Genomic DNA, 20928 nt, shown 5'->3' on the forward strand with positions numbered 1-20928 from the left:
CAGACTTCCCGGTAAAACCCATTGTTCCTGAAGAAGACACACTACGCTATGATCTCAATCAAACTTTTACCCCACAGAATCAAAAGGGCCATGCCTAGAGGCTTTTTACCGAGTTGTCAATGCGGATTTTCTCAAAATGTGTAATACCACTAAAAAACCTACACCCAGTGAATGAAACTTGACCACTCTTGAACGATCAGCATTGCAGACTCTCACCACCAATACCAACATAGTAATTAAATCTGCTGACAAAGGGGGCAGCATACTTATACTAAATAGAACAGACTGTATCACTGAGGCTTTACATCTATTATCTGATACACATACCTATACTAAATTAAGGGGTAACTGTCACGTACCTGACTGGAGGCTGGAGTAGAGAGAGGGCTCTCCTTGCGGCTGAGTGCAGTGCGCCCCTGGAGGTAGAGACAGGAGGTGCAGTGCCCAAAGAAGCACGGGTTGCCAGTGGTGTTGCTGCTTAGTGAAGCCTGATGGGATGAAACCCGTGGATGCTCCGGATGCAGAAGGAGTTTACTCATCCTCTGGGATTCACAAGCCCTCTGGAGAGAGTAGTCAGTAGTCAGAGCCGGGGTCAATACGGAACAGCAGATAGAAGCCAGGTCAGGATTAAGCCGGGGTCAAACACAGGGCAGCAGACAGGAGCAAGGTCAACAACAAGCTGGGGTCATACATGGAGCAGCAGACAAGATCAAGGTCAGGATCAAGCCAAGGTAGAGAGCCAGGAAGAGTGCCAAAGCAAGGTCAGGGTCAAGTCGGGTTGGTAGCGCATAATCAATAGTAAATACAGGAACATAGGAACTGGGGGGCTGACGATAATCCAGCAATTTACTGAGCAGAGTAGCAGTCCTTATAAAGGCCACTGATTGTTGCCAATTATCGTGCCCTGCGTGTGCTCGTGCACTTCTGTGCACAGGAATGCACGATTACGTGCTGCCCACCTATGCACATATTTTTTTGAGAATTGGTGTGGCTATCTTGAGCATTGGCGCATTTGCCCGAGCTTCCTCATCTCTTCTCCTGACAGTGCCCTCCCCAAAGGGGCAGCCTCTGGATGCCCAGGCAGGCTAATTTTTCAGGAAATCTGTTAAAAAATTCTTGAAGCAGTTTAGGGGCATGCACATTTCTCGCTGGTTCCCAGGAATTATCTTCCGGTGGATACCCTTTCCATTTAACCAGATATTTAATCTGTTTCCCCCTTTTCCGTCCATCCAAGATGGTTTGAACTTCGAATTTGATGTCTTCCCCTATCGTAACTGGCGGTGGGGGTGATTCCTCTCTTCCAGGGATAGGGCTCATTACAGCTGGTTTAAGTAGAGAGACATGAAAGACCAGGTGAATGCTATAGGAGTCAGATAAGTCCAGCTCGAAGGCCACAGGGTTCATTTTCCTTTTAATTTTAAAAGGTCCAATGAACCTGGGACCTATTTTTATTGAAGGGCAAGCAAGCTTGAGATTTGTTGTAGTGAGTCACACTTTGTATCCCACCTTCCACCCAGGGATATATCTCCTTCTTTTATCAAACTGTTTTTTGTAATCCTCCTGAGCTTTTTGCATGGTTCTTTGGAGCAGGGGCGGACTGACCATTCGAGCACTCGGGCACTGCCCGAGGGCCCGGGGTCAGTAGGGGGCCCCATGTGATGCCCCTGGTACCTTTCATTGGCTTTTTCATAGGCTTTTTTGGGTGTGGGTGAGGACACAGGGGCCCCATGATCCCCTATTTCCTGGGGGCCCCATGAGTTGTCAGTCATACACTACCCTGCTCTGGAGTGTACGATAATTGGATTGGATGAAAGTTAACCTATCCTGGACTGCAGGTACAGATCCGGAATGAAGGAAGGGTGAAAACCATAGTTTGCCCAGAAAGGAGACGGGATGTTAAGATTAACAGGGATGTTGAAGTCACCAAGAAAGATTGTGGGAGTATCAGAAGAGAGAAAGTAGGGTAGTCAGGCAGAGAAGTCATCGAGGAAACTTGATACCAGTCCAGGAGGCTGATAGATCATACCAATTCTCAAAGGAACTGGAGAGAAACGAGGAGATGGACAGAAAAAGAGGTGAATGAAGGACCTGAAAAGTGCATTGAGGGAATAGGAGGATTACAACTCCACCTCCCTTCCACTAGGCCTGGGAGAGAAAGTCCAGAGGAGGCCATCATGGGAGAGGGCAGCAGGAGAGGCAGATTCATGTAGCCAGATTTCAGTAATTGCAAATAGGTTAAAGGCATTTATGATAAAAAGGTCATCAACAGAGGTGAATTTGTTACAGACAGAGTGGACATTTCAAAGGGCACAGGAAAAGGGAGGCCCAGTTCTAAGAAGAAGAGGAATTGAAATCAGATTGTGTGGAATTGCAGCCACTATTAGAGGAAAGGGGGTGCTGGGTGTGTTGGTCAAAGAAAAATTATTGCAGCCCAGGATTTGCGGAAATGTCTCCAGATGTTAAGAGAAGCAGAAGGGTGAGAGAGATAATATGAGACTTCTATGGAGGGACATGTCAAAGTGTCCCGAAGGTTTTATTAGTATGTGGGTTCAGAATTAGCAGGAGTTGATGAGTGCAGTAATAAGGTGAAGACAGGAGTTAGGGTGATATATATAAGCTGTGAGGTGGAGAGGAGGGGTGAAGGAAAGAGAGTTTGAGGAGAGAGGATACAACTGTGAGAAGGAGAAGTAGAGAGTGCATGTTACAGAGTGGTGAGATTAAGAAGCAGACTGCGTAAGAGACAAAGAAGCTGGATTGGGAAAACAGGTCACCTGCAGTCTGTTTAGTATTTTGCAGTTGTCTACTTTAGTCTGCTGTGGATTCTTGTTCTGTGCATTCCCTAAAGTGCAGAGCTTAAGTGCAATACTCAATACTTAATCCAATATTAATACTTTATCCAAGATGATAGTTGCCAGTGCCTATCCCTCTATCCCTGCCTGTGATCCCCTAAGGAAGGCCTAACTTTATACTGAGTTGGGTGGGATATTGCCAATTAATCAATTAGGCAAGTTAGACAATAAAAGCAAAATAAACATCACAGTAATATGGACAGACCTAAAGACTTTGGAAGCAGCATAGATTAACTACAAGAACATCAATAGTAATGAGTGAGCTTCAGTTAGAGGTGGATTTTGAAAGCAGCATAGATTACTATATAGCATAGCAGTATCAATTAACAGTCATACACGCCATGGAGATAGTACAGATGTATAGTACTTGCAGACATTTACCTCTGAGGGGATAGAGAAGAGTTACTTGGATGATGCAGAGCCAAAGTGCAATACTCAAGATTAATCCAAGATTAATACTTTATCCAAGATGATAGTTTCCAGTGCTATACCTGCCTGTGTATCCCCTGCCTATCATTCGCAGCTTATCTTTCTACTCTGTGTGGTTGACTCCAGTAGAATAAGAATGGACTATATCATGCCATTAAAAGACCACTAATTCAATCATAAATGTCCCATAAGATTATATACATCGCCAAAATCCGCACGTTCCTAACCCCAGAAACCACTAAACAGCTCATCCACTCCCTCATCATATCGCGACTCGACTACTGCAACTCCCTCCTCACTGGCCTGCCTCGCAGCTGACTATCCCCACTTCAGTCGATCCTGAACACGGCTGCCAGACTCATTCACCTTTCCAACCACTCCATCTCCGCCACCCCCCTCTGCCAATCCCTCCACTGGCTTCCGATTGCGCAACGGATCAAATTCAAAATCCTAACACTGACGTACAAAGCCGTCCACCACACTGCCCCGAACTATATCACTGACCTAATATCCAAGTACCACCCAGCACGCACACTCCGCTCCTCAGAAGACCTCCTTCTCTCTAGTTCCCTGGTCTCCTCCTCCCATGCCCGTCACCAGGACTTCTCCAGGGTGTCTCCCATCCTCTGGAACTCCCTGCCCCAACCCATCAGATTATCACCTACTCTCCTCTCCTTTAGTTGCACCCTGAAAACCCATCTCTTCAGGGAAGCCTACCCCACCCCCTGCTAACTTGCCGACCTCCTCCACTCTTCCTACCACTCCATCCCCCACAGATATCTCCTGTGCCACCATCCCCTCCCTCCTAGATTGTAAGCTCGAAAGAGCAGGGCCCTCAATCCCCTCATGTTTTGCATTGTATTGTTATTGTTCTGTCACATGTTCTGTCCCCCTTTGTAATGTACAGCGCTGAGTGAACTATTGGCACTTTATAAATACTGTATTATAATAATAATATGTGCATTTCACATATGTTATGCATCCCGTTTACCGTAAAAGCCTTGGATGTGATGTTATCAGCCCAAACAAACTCAGAACTGTCACTCATAGTATTCCCCTTCATTTCTCATGCAGCAGCTCTATAAAAAGGTTATCTATGGAGGAGAGGGGATAGGTGAAGGAACCAGGCCAGCACAAACAATAATTAGGCATGCCCAGAAGAGGGCTATGACATGGCAGATGGGAAAGGGCTGCGCAAGGACATTGACTCTGCCAGAAGTCAAATTGGCTATTCAAAGACACATTGCAAGTTAAAGAAAAAAATTATGGAAGGAAAAAACACTATGAGTAAGCATTTGAAAAAAAATACCTAATATTTCTCTACTATTACCTGTGTAACGCACCTCTAGAGGTGCTAGAAAGGTACATTTAGTGTGGCTCACAGTAGTGTAGCATGTATGTGAGCACATCTGTTTGGGTTTACTTTAGGGCAGGTCTTTGCTACCTCCCCCTGCTTCTGGAGTCTTCAAGAAGATTCTAGAAGCTAGTGGAGACCAAAGTCTGCATTTTCATGGAAGTCTGACCAATCTCAGGCAGGAGGCCTGGCAGTGTGGTAGATGGGCCCATAATTATGAGAGAGCCTAGAAAGCAGGGGAGTCTGGTGACCACATGGAAGATGGAGTGCTAAGGATCATGAAGCTTGGGAGGGGACCTGAGGAAGGGGGGCTTTGCCTGCAGGCTAGAGCTGAGGAGGAAGGAAGGGAGGAGAAGAAGAAATTAGATAGAGGGAACTGCGCTACAAGTCCTACCTAAGAGGCATCCTGCTCAGCATGGAAGACAAGCACAGCTAAAAGGCCTGAACAAGCAGTCTTATGCAGTACATGGAGGATCCGGTTTAGTGATCCCAAAAGTGTTTTGGTCGAAGCAAGGAAGTGAGCGGCTAATCCGGCTATTTTCGGATACCTTCTGTGGTTACCCACATCCACTATCCACGTGCACGAGTGTTGTTTCGTCTACTGGATTATATGGTGTTGCTAGCACCAATTTTGGAAATTTTTTTCACATTTATTTGTAGTTTTGGGTCATGTACTTTTTGCATGATATAGGCACACAGATATTTCTCACTACTGTATTAATTATTGGCTGGCATTTGTCTGTGTATGGAAACACGATGTAGTGCTTGGGATTTATTTAATTTTTATGCATGATTTATGCACTCTTTGTATACACCTTTATGCGTTTCTTTTGATTTAAGTCCAAATTTTGGACATGTCACTTATTAGTCCACATTTGGACCAAGTCTCCATGCTCCTGCCCGCCATCCCCCAGGAGCCCGGCCACCATCACCCACCTGGAGCAGAGAGACCTCTGGCAGTGCCACGCCCTCCACGGCAGCAGCGGCGGACGATCCGACAGCGACGATCCCGCCATCCATCCGTGGCATCCATCCGTCCATGTGGTCCACGAGGCGCCGACCTGCCAATCCGCCTCCACCCCAGCGCCCCTCCTCAGCCGCTCTGAGCCCAGGTACGTCGGGCACGCTGGGGAAGCGGCCGGCCGAGCCTCCCCGCCACTCCACCCCTGACTCCACTATGGCGGCGCCCATTCCTGCAGGCCCAGCCCAGCTGCTGTCACACCACTAGCCACCAGGGACACTAACAGGGGTGCCTGCAAACCACTACTCACCAGGGACTGCAAACCACTACCCACCAGGGACTGCAAACCACTACCCACCAGGGACTGCAAACCACTACCCACCAGGGACTCTTGAACACAGGGGAAACCAAATAAGCCCCCAGCCCACAACCCTACTGCCTCCCACCGCTCGCTGCAGCCCACATCCAGGCCGCACGTCGCACCGAAGCCGCACCAGGGCCTACTGAGGCCTACCACTACACCCCCCCCCCCGGTCAACCCAAAGGGTGCCTGCTCCTGGCCTAAAGGAGTTCCACCCGCACACCCCCATCCACACCCGTAAGGCTGACCTGAAGCAAGCACTTCCCACACCACTGAGCCCAGCAGATGATCTTGGCCTGGTGAGGCCCACCATTGCCTCCCAAGATGCAACCCTGCCCGGACCGCTGAGCTCAACGGACAACCTCAACCTGGTGAAACCTACCATTGCCCACCACAGCGCAACCTTGATCTGCCTGGACCTGAAACCCACCTGATGACCCCCTTCATCTCCACCACCTGGAAAACACCTCCGCTGCTGACAACCACCCTTCATCTCCACAAACGAAACCTCACCCCTCAAACCAGACTTTCACAAACTGATACTAGCAGCTTGATTATCCCCGGCTACAACCGATCGACCTGAACTCTACCCATCCTGCTCCTAGGCACGAGAACTCTAGCTACCTGAAGACACAGCGACTAGATACGCCACTGAACGCTAGACTATCTGCAACCAAGCTTCCCACCACACCTGTCCGCCACTCCGTTTAGCTCCCTAAAATGCCTCCTCCACTCCTCTTTCTCATACTCCTCTCCTCCATTCCCAAAATCTCTTCTCTATATCCCTCTGCTCCTCCCAAACATCTGTTCATTGCGTCCTCACTGCTTTCTTCCCCCCTCTACGGCACCCACCACCTCCTCCTAATGCTCCACTCTCCCACTGACCCAAACACCTCCACTGGTAGACTTACACGATCCTGCACATCCCACTCCCATGCCACCTTTATCACCCTTCTCCTTCTCCTAACCGCCAGGGACATCTCCCCGAACCCTGGCCCTCCATCACCTCGCCCACCCACAAGGCACCCTCCCACTTCCACGTCCTGCCGCAACCCCCTCAACCTAGTACCTGTCCCTCTGCTCCCCAAAACCACCCCTCCATTTTCGTGTGCACTTCTGAACGCCCGATTGGTTTGCCACAAGCTCACCGCCATCCACGACCTCTTTGTTTCCCACTCCCTCAACCTCCTAGCGATCACGGAAACCTGGATCCAAGCCACTGACTCCACCTCCCCTGCAGCACTCTCCTATGGAGGTCTCATCTGGACCCACTCACCCAGACCAAACGGTTGAAAAGGTGGTGGGGTTGGTCTGCTCCTGTCACCACCTTCCGAGTCCTACCAACCCCCCCTCTCTATCCTTCTCCTCCTTTGAGGCCCACTGCATCCGACTTTTCTCTCCAACCCCCCTGAGGATTGCTGTGATCTACCGGCCTCCTGGATCCGTATCCCACTTCCTTGATGACTTTTGCGCCTGGCTACCTTTCTTTCTCTCTTCCGAGCTACCCACCATCATCCTTGGAGACTTCAGCATCCCTGTCAACATCAATAACCCGGCTACATCTCAATTCCTCCACTTAACCTCCTCTTTTGCACTCGCTCCGTGCATTCAATCCACCACCCACTCCAACGGGAACATCCTGGACCTCGTCTTCTCCCATCTCTGTGCCCCCCACAACCTCACAAACATCCCCTTCCCTCTCTCTGACCACAACCTTATCACCTTCTCTGCCTCGTCCTCAAAGCCTACCCCTCCAAATGTCAAACTATTACCAGCCAAAACCTCCGCAACCTGAACCCTGCCCCCTTCCACTCTGCAGCTGATCAACTTTACGACAGCATCCTTCACTTGTCCTGCCCCGACCTGGCCATGACTGCCTATAACAACTCACTGTCATCAGCTCTAGCCTCGCTAGCACCTTTAACCACATGAAGCATCAGACCCCGACCGCTCCAGCCGTGGCAGACTGATCATACCAAAACTCTCAAACGACGCAGTCGTGCGCTGGAGTGACTATGGCACAAAACCAGATCCCAACTAGCGTTCACCCGCTATAAATCTGCCTTCCACATCTACACCTCCTCCCTCCACGCTGCCAAACAAGCCTACTTTCTGACCCTCATCAATTCCCTCTCCTCCAATCCTCGCCGGCTCTTCTCCACTTTCAACTCTCTACTCTCTCCGCCCCCACCTCCACCCAGTACCTCACTCACCGCCCTTGAGATTGCCAATCACTTCAAAAACAAGATTGACACTATTCGCAGGGACACCGCTGCTGCTCAGACCTCCACCCCACCTACCTCCTCTCACACAGCAACCCCCTCAACACCCCTCCCCCTTGGCCTCACCACTGTTCAGACCTCCACCCCATCTAACATCCATCTAACCCCATCTAACATCGCTCACACAGAAGCCCCCTCAACACTCCACTCCTTCGACCTCACCACCACTGAAAAGGTCACTAAGGTCTTCTCTAAAGCTCGCCTCACCATCTGCCCCCTCGACCCTGTCCCCTCACAACTCCTACGATCTCCCCCCACCTCCATCCTACACTCCCTCACCCACATCTTTAATCTCTCCCTCTCTTCTGGCACATTCCCCTCCCTCTGAAGCACGCACACATCACTCCCATACTTAGAAAGCCCTCCCTGGACCCCACCGACCCAAACAACCTTAGACCCATCTCCCTGCTGCCATTTACATCCAAACTCCTTGAGCGCTTAGTCTATACTCGCCTAAGCTCCCACCTTAACAACAACAACCTCCTCAACCCTCTACAGTCCGTATTCCATCCCCTACACTCCACCGAAACCGCCTTACTTGAACTCACAAATGACCTGCTAACCGCCAAAGCCAATGGCCACTATTCAGTGCTCCTACTCCTCGACCTCTCCGCGGCGTTCAACACAGTCGATCACCCCCTCCTCTTCAAGAAACTACACTCCCTTGGCCTCAGAGACTCTGCTCTATCCTGGCTCTCATCCTACCTATCACAACACTCCTTCAGCGTTACCTATAACACTACTACCTCCCGCCCACTCCCCCTCTCTGTTGGGGTCCCTCAAGGCTCTGTCCTCAGGCCCCTTCTCTTTTCCATCTACACCTCCTCCCTTGGCCAACTGATACACTCTCATGGCTTCAACTACCACCTCTATGCCGATGACACGCAAATCTATCTCTCGATCCCTCGCCTCACCCCTTCAGTCTCGCCCGAATCACCAGCCTACTGAACGACATATCAGATTGGATGTCGCTCCACTTCCTTAAACTGAACCTCTCCAAAACTGAGCTCCTAGTCTTCCCCCCAGGCCACGAACCCCCCACACTGACTTCTCCATCATGTCCAACCATGCCACCGTCAAGCCCACCCCGCAAGCCAGAGTACTTGGTGTCATACTAGACTCCAACCTATCCTTCCAGCCCCAAGTCCAATCGCTAACAAACTCATGCAGACTCCACCTCCGCAACATCGCCAAAATACGCCTATTCCTAACCCCTGAAACTACTAAGCAGCTCATCCACTCCCTCATCATATCACGCCTGCCTCACCACAGGCTATCCCCACCTCAGTCGATCCTAAATACGGCAGCCAGACTCTTCCACCTTACCAACCACTCCGTTTCCACCACCCCCCTCTGCCAATCCCTCCCCTGGCTTCTGATTGCCCAACGGATCAAATTCAAACTGCTAACACTGACGTACAAAGCTGTCCATAATTCTGCCCCAAACTACATCACTGACCTAATATCCAAATACCACCCAAAACATACTCTCCGCTCATCACAAGACCTCCTTCTCTCTAGTTCCCTGATCTCCTCCTCCCATGCCCACCTCCAGGACTTCTCCATGGCATCACCCATCCTCTGGAACTCCCTACCCCAATCCATCAGACTATCACCCACTCTCCTCTCCTTTAGGCGCACCCTAAAAACCCACCCTCTGCTAACTGTCGATCTTAAAAGCCTACCCCACCCTCTGCTAACTGCCGATCTCCTCCACTCTTCCTACCACTCCATCCAACACAGCTTTTCCTCCCGTACCACTATCCCCTCCCTCCTAGATTGTAAGCTCCAAGGAGCAGGGCCCTCGAACCCCTCGTGTTTCGCACTGTGTTGTCATTGTACTGTCTCATGTATTGTCCCCCATTAGAGCGCTGAGCGAACTTATAGCTCTTGGCGCTATATAAATACTGTATAATAATAAATAATAAAGTTTATATATTCTTTTCTGTCTACACCATCACTTCAGATCCTAATTTAGGATTTATGCACAATATAAATATAATATAAATATATATATATAATATAAATATAATATAAATATACCATATATTTTAGTATTGGTTTATACAACTCTGCTATTACCATCCTTGAGGTGGTGCAGTATTCACTGTGTTCACTATTGGATCCGCTGAGGATTGGGTCACGGTTATGCATTTGAAGATCCTTGGAGGATCAAGCCACTTTTACGCTTTCTTGCACATTGTATCACTTTATTTATATGTATTTATATTGATTTATATTATGTATGTATTAGTTATTTAATAATTGTATCTGTGGAGTAGCGCTGTATCATTTCCTTTTATCTCATTTATCCTTAATCATTTTGGTATATGATTGATGTTAGCAGCTTTTCCATATATATATATATATTTTGTTCATTCATCATAGGCAGAAGCGCAGGAGGTTCACACCATTATTCCTCAAATATGTTGAACGGTTCATTCAAATGGGAAAAGGGGATCTAAACAGCTATTCCATCACTGGATTAACTTGCTTGCATTGTTGCTATAGCTATATATAGATAAGCCATCACTATAAAATATATATTTCTGTAGACATTGCAGGTGGTTATATGTTTATTGGAACAAAAAAAATGAGAAAAGGTTATATATATATATATATATTTTTTTTTTTTTAAATGCATAACTACAAGTCTGAAGAGCTGGGAAAAATCATTTTAAAAAAGTACCCGAACTCTATCAGATAGATCAGGACAAATCTTGCACATAGATTTTACACAAGGTTTGCATCAAACCTTGATAGATACCTTGCCATACATCAGGCATTTGCTCCATTTCCTGTGAAAATTAAAGTAAATTAACACTGCAGATTGAGAATGTAAATTACCTCAGAAAGGTTTGGGACCTTAGTACATTTCCATTTGCAGCACTCACCCCCAAAGGAGCCGCTGGAATATTGCCCATTTTCTTACCCATGTAGTGAAAAGGCAGCCAGGCACACTACAATAGTCACTCCAGTTTGCTGAATGAACAGTCTAGGGGTATTATTTTTGATGCTTTGTTGAAAAACTTGAGGACTCTTCCTCCTAATGAAACTAAGAACAGTCTTTGAAGCAGGTGAGCTGCAGTGGGACACTATGATCTTTTAAATAATGCAGAATCTAATACAAGAGAGATAGGAGCATGACACAGTCACCAGAATCAATCATACTGGTCTGTACTCACTAATGTCATTGGATAAGGTCTGCAAAAAAATTTATTTCAAGCTCTGTTTTGGTTATTCCACATAATCTTTATGTTTTTTGCTGTGCTGAATCTTAAAATTACCTCCATTTTGTCATTGGACATCACGTTTCCTGACAATTTAGGTAACTATGTTAAATAAGGCAAAACTCAAAATAAATGGAAACAGACTTATAAAATTAAAGTTTTATTACAATGTTTTCATGAAAATCCTTTTTTGATCTGAAATGAGCTCACCTACACACACTAAACTCAGTTCTTCTTTCCAGTGAGGCTCCTCTTGATGCATTTACGCTTGTGAGTAGCATCTGGATTGTCTCTCTGAAGCATCCAACAGTAGTCTGCCATCATTGTAATGCTCCATTTTCCCTGGTATCTCCTTTCCATCTCTTTAATGCCTTGGTGGAATCGTTTACCTTGTTCCTCACTCACAGCTCCCAAATTTTCAGGAAAGTAGTCAAGGTGGGACTGTAGGAAATGCACTTTCAAACTCATCAGGCAACCTAAAGCTTGAAATGCTTTCAGCATTCGTCTGACGATCTTTTTGTAGTGAGCATCTTTGTTATTGCCTAAAAATTTCTGTACGACTTCTTTAAATGCAATCCACCCTTCTTTTTGAGGATCCGTCATAGTATTGACAAACTCTTGATCAACTATAAGCCTTCTAATGTCTGGTCCGACGAACACACCTTCCTTCAATTTTGCCTCCGACAGGCCTGGAAACTTGGTGACCAAGTATTTGAAGCATTCTCTATCTCTTGGAAGTGATTTTACGAATTGCTTCATCAATCCTAATTTTATGTGGAGAGGTGGTAGAAGAACTTTATGGGAAGGTACCAAAGTTTCTTGGAGGACATTTTTTTCACTGACTGTTAGCTCCCTCAGCGGCCAACTCTTCTTGGTCCAGTAAATTTGTCATTCTCGACTGTCCCATAGATACAGAAAACAAGGGTATTTGGTATCCCACTCACTCAGGAAAGATTAACCCCCTTTTACCATTAGAAACACAGACTCAGGGCTGAGGCTTACACATACAGCATGCTGCTGAGTATACCAGTAGTCAGACATGTCACTCAGAGCAGCACTTGTATTCACCCCCTTTGCAGGGGGGGAGGGGCAGAGATTGTTTACCTGCAAATAACAACAAAAGGCCAGAAGAGCACTAGGGAAATGAGGAAATAGAATTTTTTTCCCTAAAATTTGCTTAGCTTATGTATATATTGCTGACCATCAGATTTACAGTGCTATATTTTTTTTTTACATAACTCGGACAACCCCTTTAAGGTTTTTTGGCATTTTAGATCTTAAATGCACTTATGTGAATTAATTAATAGTAATTTGGACTTTAAATTTGGTTAAAAACCCATAATATAAAAAAAATACCAAAAATTAAAAAAGGTTGATAAATTTGAAGACAATTCTGCATTTTGTGGCAAATCATGAAGTCTAGGAGTTTTTTCAATATTATATTTGTTTTCAGCACACCAAAATACATGGAAATTAGATGAAAATAATCAAACAGCTTTATAGCCGCAGACCTGTGAACTGGATGCCTCTTCCAATATCTTCCAGTCTCCCAAAAGTAGTCACATGCAGCTCCACTGATTACAGGAGATCTAAGAACTAAATATATCTAAACCTAGCACCCATCTAGGAGGGTGCTACACATTTAATGGTAACTGTTAGTCTGACTGCAAAAAAGAAATGGGTTACAATAGTTCTATAATCAGAAGGGCACAAGTCAATTCTTTTACTCAATGAAGCCAGTTTAGGTGTGGATGGCATTATATATTTATATAAAATGCTAGTTTAAAAACTGAGAACAAAAAACTTCTACTAGTTTTGCAGCCCCAGAGGATGTACATTTAAATTACTAGTTTTTGTACACACTCCTTTACACTCCCTCCAACAAAGAGTGGAGTGGTTGGGGAAGAGTTTATATAGTCTATATTGGATCATATACCAATGATGTATTTTTTTGGGAGAATTTTCCCAGTGGTTAATACACTGGGAAGAGCAATAAATAGTTTCTATAGCTATTTGCTACTGCTCAGGAGTAAATTCGTATTGTGAATCCTTTTCCCACGGTTTTCCCACGGTTTTATACAGTAGAACAGGCATCACTAAATGGTGGACAATGGTCCCGATCTGGATGGAGTTATTGTTCTATCTGGACCGCCACAGTTGTGCCACTTAGGAACCAGTTCTTCCCCCCAGACATTATCGCTGTTATCCTCACAGTAGCGCTGATAGCAGGAGGCAGAACAATTCTGGAAAGGGGCGTGGGAACTGTCAAAGGTAATTTTTCAAGTTAACAAGCAGGTGATTAGTTGCTTGGATGCAGGGCAATCATAGCAACCAATCACTAGCTTGCAGTTCCCATCCTCTGTCCAGATCTGCTGCGCCTCCTGCCCTCCCCCCTGTGTAAGGAAAGACAGTGAAGGGGGGGCATGTGAAGAGGGGCTGAGGACACTAGTGTGAAGGATGGGGGGATAGATTTGAAGGAGGGCTGAGGACACTAGTGTGAAGGATGGGTGGGGTGTGATGTGAAGGGAGACTGCAAACACTACTGTGAAGAATGGGGATGGTGTGTGAAGGGGTACTGAGGACACTACTGTGAAAGATGGGTTGTGATATGAAAAGGGGCCAAGGACACTACTGTGAAGGATGGGGGGGCATAGGGAGGGGTCTGAGGACACTATGGTGGGGTAGTGATGTTAAAGGGAGCAGAGTACACTGCAGTGAAAGGGGCTGATGACACTACTGTTGGGGGAGTTGATGTGAACAAATCGGTGATGTGAAGAGGGGTGTAAGAACACGGTTGTAAAAGGGGTGGCGGGGGGTGATTTGAAGGGGGCTGAGGATAACACTGTGAAGGGAGAACTGTGATGTGAAGACAACAATCCTGATGTGAAGGGGAGGAAACTGTGATGTGAAGGGGGCTGTGATTTGCAGGGGGACTGAGGACATTGATGTAAGAACAGAATTGTCATATGAGACTTACTTAAGATATGTGTGTGCGTGTTTGCATGCACATGTCAAAAGGTAGGGCAGCCTATTCATTTTAATAGGCTATGCTACCTAAGAGAAAAAGTACCCCATCTTTTTTTAAATCAAGCCACACTGAGGTTTGGTGTGAGTGAAATGCATCGTGGATGCTGATGTCTGGTTGTGCCATTAAAGTGGTTGTAAACCCATACATATATCCAGTTAAGTGACTAACCTCAGGTAATACCCAGAAATGAAACACATCCTCCTACGTAAGTTATACCTGTCTCTCTGCAGCCTTCTCTTCTCTACACCTGCTGAAAGTACTGAATTTTTAAAGCTTGTCTGAGAGTTCAAAAAAAGGAGGTGGCGAACTGAGGTTACACTCTGCAGAGCTAAGTGGAGGGAGCTCTGAGAGCTGATTGGAGGGAAGGGACACAGCCCCCTCCACATAGCTCACAGGAACAGAGCTGAGGTTTTCAATCTGCTGGAAGTACCTCCCCTATCATCATTTTTCTCTTGGTGTCAGGAAAACTTGCCAAAAGTCCTAATTGAGACACGTACACACTATAGAGGGATATGTGTACTGTATAGCTTTGTTCATATTTCATGTCTGAGGTTCACAACCACTTTAAGAATTCAATACTTCTGCTGTAAGAAAGTAGAAAAATAATAGACTTCCCTTTGGAATTTTGGGATGTATAGTGTTTTTGAAAAACTCCAGAAGGGATACTGATCTGGGTTTGAAGAAGATTTTTATGAAAGTGATTAACTTGAAATCTTTTATCTCAATCCTCAACAACGGATGTGGAGGATATATCTGGTAAATCTGATAAGGTGTTGATATGTTTGGTTGTCCAATATCTGATATTTTGATTGGGAATCAGATGTTCAAGCACTTCCAACTTGATATTTAGGTGCACAGAATGTCTGCATGCCCAAAAGAGTGCTCAATAAGGTTACTAAGACAGAATAACTTTTTTTCTGCTTAGATATTGTTTATGATAAGGTTAGGGTTGCATTCCAGAGTGACTGATCTCTCTATGTGGAGTCATAATTTATCTGCGTCTTGTGAAAAACACGATTTCAATTTGTAAAGCTGCTTTGTAATAATCATGTAGGCTGGAAGTCCCATGTCACCTATTAATCTATGTTTAAGCAGTGTGGAGTACCCCCCCAAGGGAGCTACTGGGGATAGTTGATTTCCTTACCCAATTTAATGCAAACACAGCCAAGCACACAGCACTTTCTCCTTCTCGCTGGCTAGGAGTGTCTTGTTTATGCTTTATTGCAGATTAAACTTGGACGGTGTGAAGGGAGTATGGGATACCTCAACATTTCTGAACTGACTTAGCTATGGACACTTCCCACCAATCTGACAGAATTCTTTACTGGCTGAGAAGTGCCTAGGACTTCCTCTTGAAGAACTGAGAACTGCACACAGTCAACAGTTCACAGAATTTTGAATGGTACTCACAATACCACAGGCTCATCAGTTGCCTCCTTACAATATTCATCGTGCACTCTTAAGTGAAGAGACAGAGACTCACAATACCACCGAACAGCTCAACTTCCATGGGTACCCTTCAGTGAGCTCTCCAGATCATAAAAATTACCTGAGCCCCCATAAATGTTCAAGCTGCCTCTCTGTCTTTATTTCTACTGTGATTCTAGAATCCTTTAGAATGCCGGTGGAAATAATCAGATCAGCAGCCTGTGAAACATTGAGTAGACAAAAGTAGTCAACCACTACTCCAATGGCTACAGAGCAGCTAAACCAAATTCTCTTAGCAAACTACACTTACCAGGAGGGTGCTACACCCACCTTCTACTAAAAAAAGGCCAAGAGCAGGCTGTCCCACAATAGCAGGGATGGGGAAAAAGGGAAGTAAACAAATTAACAAGTACCTGTGGCATTCCACATGATAAAAGAGAAAAAAATAAACCATTCTGGTCACAATACAAACTTCAAGTACAACATTTTTTTATTCCGAACTTTATACAATATGGCAGATAGCTGGTACCATGTCAAATCCGGACCAACCCAAATCCAATTTACATAGTTACATAGTTAGTCTGGCTGAAAAAAATCCATCCATCCAGTTCAACCATTAAAAAAAAAAAAAGTTATAATCCTATACCCACAGTTGATCCAGAAGAAAGCAAAAAAACCCAGCATAAGCATGATCCAATTTGCTCCTGCAGGGAAATAAATTCCTTCCTGATCCCCCCAGAGGCACTCGGATATTCCCTGGATTAACGTTACCTATACATTTTAGTAATCCACATTCTTATAACATAATATTTACACAACTATTTACAGTCTAACTGGGTAGAGCCCTACCTAGCTAAACACAAAAAGTTAGTGAATTAGAGATCAAATCATAGTGCAAATCTTCAGTGTTGTTTTTCTAAAAAATCCCCAGAGTTATTAACACATTTCAAAATTACATTACATTTGTTTGAGCATTATCTTCTCAAAGAAAATCCTCCAGGCAATTCAATGGTGTACCACTTTACGTAACCCTAAGCATAGCATGTATCAAACTCCATGAATTTTATGCTGCAGTTATTACTAATTACTAAATGCCCTCTAGTAAACCTGAATGGACACAAAATCTGTTTAAACAAATCGCTATAAATATAACAAATGTTAACATGTTGTCGTCTTCCAGGTCCCTGGAACATACTGTAAAAGGTTACATAGTTGGTAAAGATGAATACATACAACAGTCCATCCAGTTCAACCTGTGTGGGTGTATATATGTATTTATGTCTCTACTATTTCCCATATCCCTGTATATTGTGTATGCTAAAATGCCTATGTAAATGTTTTTTTTTAAATTGTCAACACTTCCTGCTGACACCAACTGATTATGGAAGGGAGTTCAACATTCTTACTGTTCTAACAGTAAAATACCCCCTACTCAGTTTAAGGTTAAACTGCTTCTCATCCAAAAGGCAGAGGGTCCGCTCTGGTTATTTCAGGGCATGGAAGTTCACTGCTACAGGATAGTTACTACATCCCTAGGTAGGCATTCAGGGAGAGGTGAGGGTTTTGGAAGTCTCTATCTACCATTAAAACCTGAGAACACAAACAATAGCACAAAAATTTATTATTTGTATATATTTCCTGAATTTCCTGAGGGGACAGGTTTAGCAATACCTTTAAACTTGATGTTGCCATCTTGGCTCTCACTCATCACATAAAAAAACCTCAGTCAAGCTTGCAAGACCCCATCCTTGGTTCTTCGGTGGCTGGCCAAATATTGACCAGGAACAGAGTGTTTGAGGTGTTGCTGTCCCCATTGCCTGTTCCACACATCTAGTTCTGTCACTCCTGGAGCTCTACAAACTAGTGGTCATTCACTCTGGCTGCAGGTTATGTCCATACTTGCCAACAGTCCCAGATTTGAGAGGACAGTCCCAATTTATACTCATATGTCCCTTGCAGGCTGTGTCCTGGGCTTTGTCCCAAGATCAGGACCTGAAGCTGAGTCTCTTTTCTACTGAGTACAGAGTGTATTATACAGATCCTTCATGTGTGAATTACACTGGCATTTGCATGTAAATTGGGTTGGCATTTAAACACCTGATTAATTCATGTGTAAATCATGCCCCTTCCTCTGCATTCCACCCACCTATGTGATCTAAACAATTAGGAGCAGGCTTGAAAGTCATGCCTGCTTCTACTCCCATTGAACCTGCCATCAGATACCTCACTTTAAGACTGGCACAGCCTGCAGCAGAGGTGAGTAAAGAAAAGTGGGTTATTGTTTGGATGCAAAGGTGAACAGCTGGGTAAAGAAGTACACTACACGGTGATGGGATCATTGTTTAGGGTACAAAGGTAATGGGGATTAGGCTGAAAAGGTGATCAGAGGGGGCATATAGAGGTAAACAGAGAAGGGGCTTGGGGTGCAGAAATGAACAGAGAAGGAGTTTGGGGTACAAAGTTGAACAGAGAGTGGTTTAGTGCTGAGGTTAGCAGAAGCAATGTTTGAGGTGCAGAGGTTAGTAGAAGAGGGGTTTGTGGTACAGAGGTTAGCAGAGGAGGGGTATAGGGTGCAGCATTGAACAGTGAAGGGTTTGGAGTGCAGAGGTTAGTAGATGGGGGGAGGGTTTGTCATGCAGAGGTTAATAGAGGAGTGGTTTGGGGTACAGACATTAACAGAGTGGAAGATAGGGGTACAGAGATTAGCAGGGTATATAAATGCAAAGGTATAGTGAGAGGGGATAAATAAGGATGCAGAGAAGCTGTTACATTGTTTTTCAGTGTAAATGTCTCAATTACATTGGTGGTTAGTGTAAATACATCTGTTGTGTTGGGATCAGTGTAAATGTCCCCATTACATTGGGGGTCAGTGTAGGGTTCCCTCTTACATTGGTTGTTAGTGTATAAATCCCACCTTACATTGGTTGTCAGTGTAAATTCCCCCTTACATTAGTGGTCAGTGTAGAAGTTCTCCTTTACATTGGTTGTCAGTGTAAACCCCCACATACAGTGCTGGTCTATGTAAATGCTGCTATTACATTGGTGGTCAGTGTAAATTCCCCCTTACATTGTTGGCCAGTGTAGAATTCCCCTTTATATTGGTGTTCCCCTTTGCATGGTGGTCAAAGTATATTCCCCTTTATATTGGTGATATCTGTAAATTCCCCATTTTATTGGTAGTCAGTGTAGGATCTCCAACTACATACATTTTCATGATTTATATCTTTGCTCTACAGGATTCAGAATTTGCCACAGTGTACTGCATCCTAACTAGTTGCATTATCCAGGATATTTACCACCTACAGCAACCTACAACCCAACAGATGTTGCAGTACTCGGCAGAACGGTCAGTGTCAAATGATATTTGCCAAATGTGTCTGAAGTGTGATTGTTTTTTATCACTGTATTCCCTGCAAGAATTGTTGACTTGCGGCACTTTAGATAGATTTTACAGACTAAGGCTAGCCATACACATGAACTTGTTCAGCCCTGAAAGAGGGAAATCACTCTATTTCCTCATCCACACAAAACAGATGAGGGAATCTCTAGGCTGGTGGCTAGTATATTTAGACAGTAGCAGTAAGTTGTGGCTGTTTTAATATCCAGACAGTGATGAATCTAATTGGATGATACATTATTAGATGCAGTCATTTTTGGCTGATAATTTTCCACCCAGCTTCTTTGATTTTGAAGCTAGCTTATGTTGAGCTAGGTGTTGCTGACAGGGCTACCCATGCATCAAATTTTGTCTGACTCAGCAGGAGTTGTGTATGGTTAGGTAGCTAAACAAATACATAAATACTATTTACTATTAACATTCCCTTACTCTATCCAAAATGAAAACAAGTTTTGCCTTTAGTTACACTTTTATTCATAGTTGCATTATTATGAATACATTATTTTGCACTGGGGCATGGCCTGTGACCAGATCTGAGAGGGTACATGGTGAAATTGTATTACCATGAGAAAAAGACTGCCGTGCACCAGATTGAGTCAGCTATAGTGCTTCCTTGCTGGCTACAGTGACTGCAGCATTGTTATCTACCCCTGGCTATCCATGGTGGAAGTTGCAGTGTCAATGGTGGCAGCACACCACAACGGCTTGTTGTAGTGGAAGTTGTAGTGGGACAGAGTAAAGGAGGCAGCTATGTACCTGGGGCACTTTGCAAGGTAACATGAGGCAGTATGTGGGGTTCAGGAGAATGGAAAATATGTACCTCTGTAGGACACAGGCTTGAGGGCTCTGAAGAGTGTATTCTTGCAGACACACAGAGGTTCAGGGATGAAGTCAGATCCATACATACCTTGGGGACTGTGAGTACTACTACTTCTCCGCCTTCTGCCTGTGAGCCTGATGCTGTTGTAATGAAGACTTGTGAGATTTCTATAGAAGCTGGTATTATTAATGCTACAGACAGAGGTCCCAAGCCTACTTAGTTCAGAAGATGAGGTATTGCAAGTCTGAATTGCTCTATATATGTCCTAAGTACTCAGATGCATGCTATCAAAAAGTGTACCCTGGCTCTGGAAGTAGGGTCAGTAGTTTGGAGGACACTGTACATTCTATGAAGGCTGAAGTGAAAGCTGATGTCCTCAGAACAGCTGTATACAGTTGCAAGAAAAAGTATGTGAACCCCTTGGGATTACGTGGAGTTTTGCATGAATTGGGCATAAAATGTGCTCTGAACGTCATTTAAGTCACAACAATAGAAGAACACAGTCTGCTGAACATAATACTACACAAACATTAGATGTTGCCATGGTTTAATTGCACATAACATGTAAACATTCACAGTGCAGGGAGGAAAAAGTATGTGAACCTTTGGACTTAATAACTGGTTGACCCTCCTTTGGCAGCAATAACCTCAACCAAACGTTTCCTGTAGTTGCAGATCAGACCTGCACAACGATCTGGAGTAATTTTGGACCACTCCTCTTCACAAAACTGTTTCAGTGTAGCAATATTCTTGGGATGTCTGGTGTGAATCGCTCTCTTAAGGTCATGC

At 44.9% G+C, this 20928-nt stretch overlaps 1 protein-coding gene across 3 annotated transcripts in view; it reads left to right on the top strand.

The window, feature by feature from the left end:
* The window catches only part of CUNH10orf71 (chromosome unknown C10orf71 homolog), a 389654-nt gene that overhangs the window by 72888 nt on the left and 295838 nt on the right, over positions 1 to 20928 (top strand). For 2 of the 3 annotated variants that reach the window (XM_089680006.1, XM_089680007.1), the window contains exon 2: positions 19159 to 19268. The gene's annotated coding sequence lies outside the window, so the exon portion shown is untranslated. Of the gene's footprint in view, positions 1 to 15760; positions 15897 to 19158; positions 19269 to 20928 lie in introns of those variants that run through there. The other variant, XM_089680008.1, reaches the window with a different exon arrangement.

The sequence above is a fragment of the Staurois parvus genome, unplaced genomic scaffold, assembly GCF_062004578.1.
Source record: "Staurois parvus isolate SC_StPar_1 unplaced genomic scaffold, SC_StPar_1.0 ptg000234l, whole genome shotgun sequence".
In the NCBI taxonomy this organism is placed as follows: Eukaryota; Metazoa; Chordata; class Amphibia; order Anura; family Ranidae; genus Staurois; species Staurois parvus.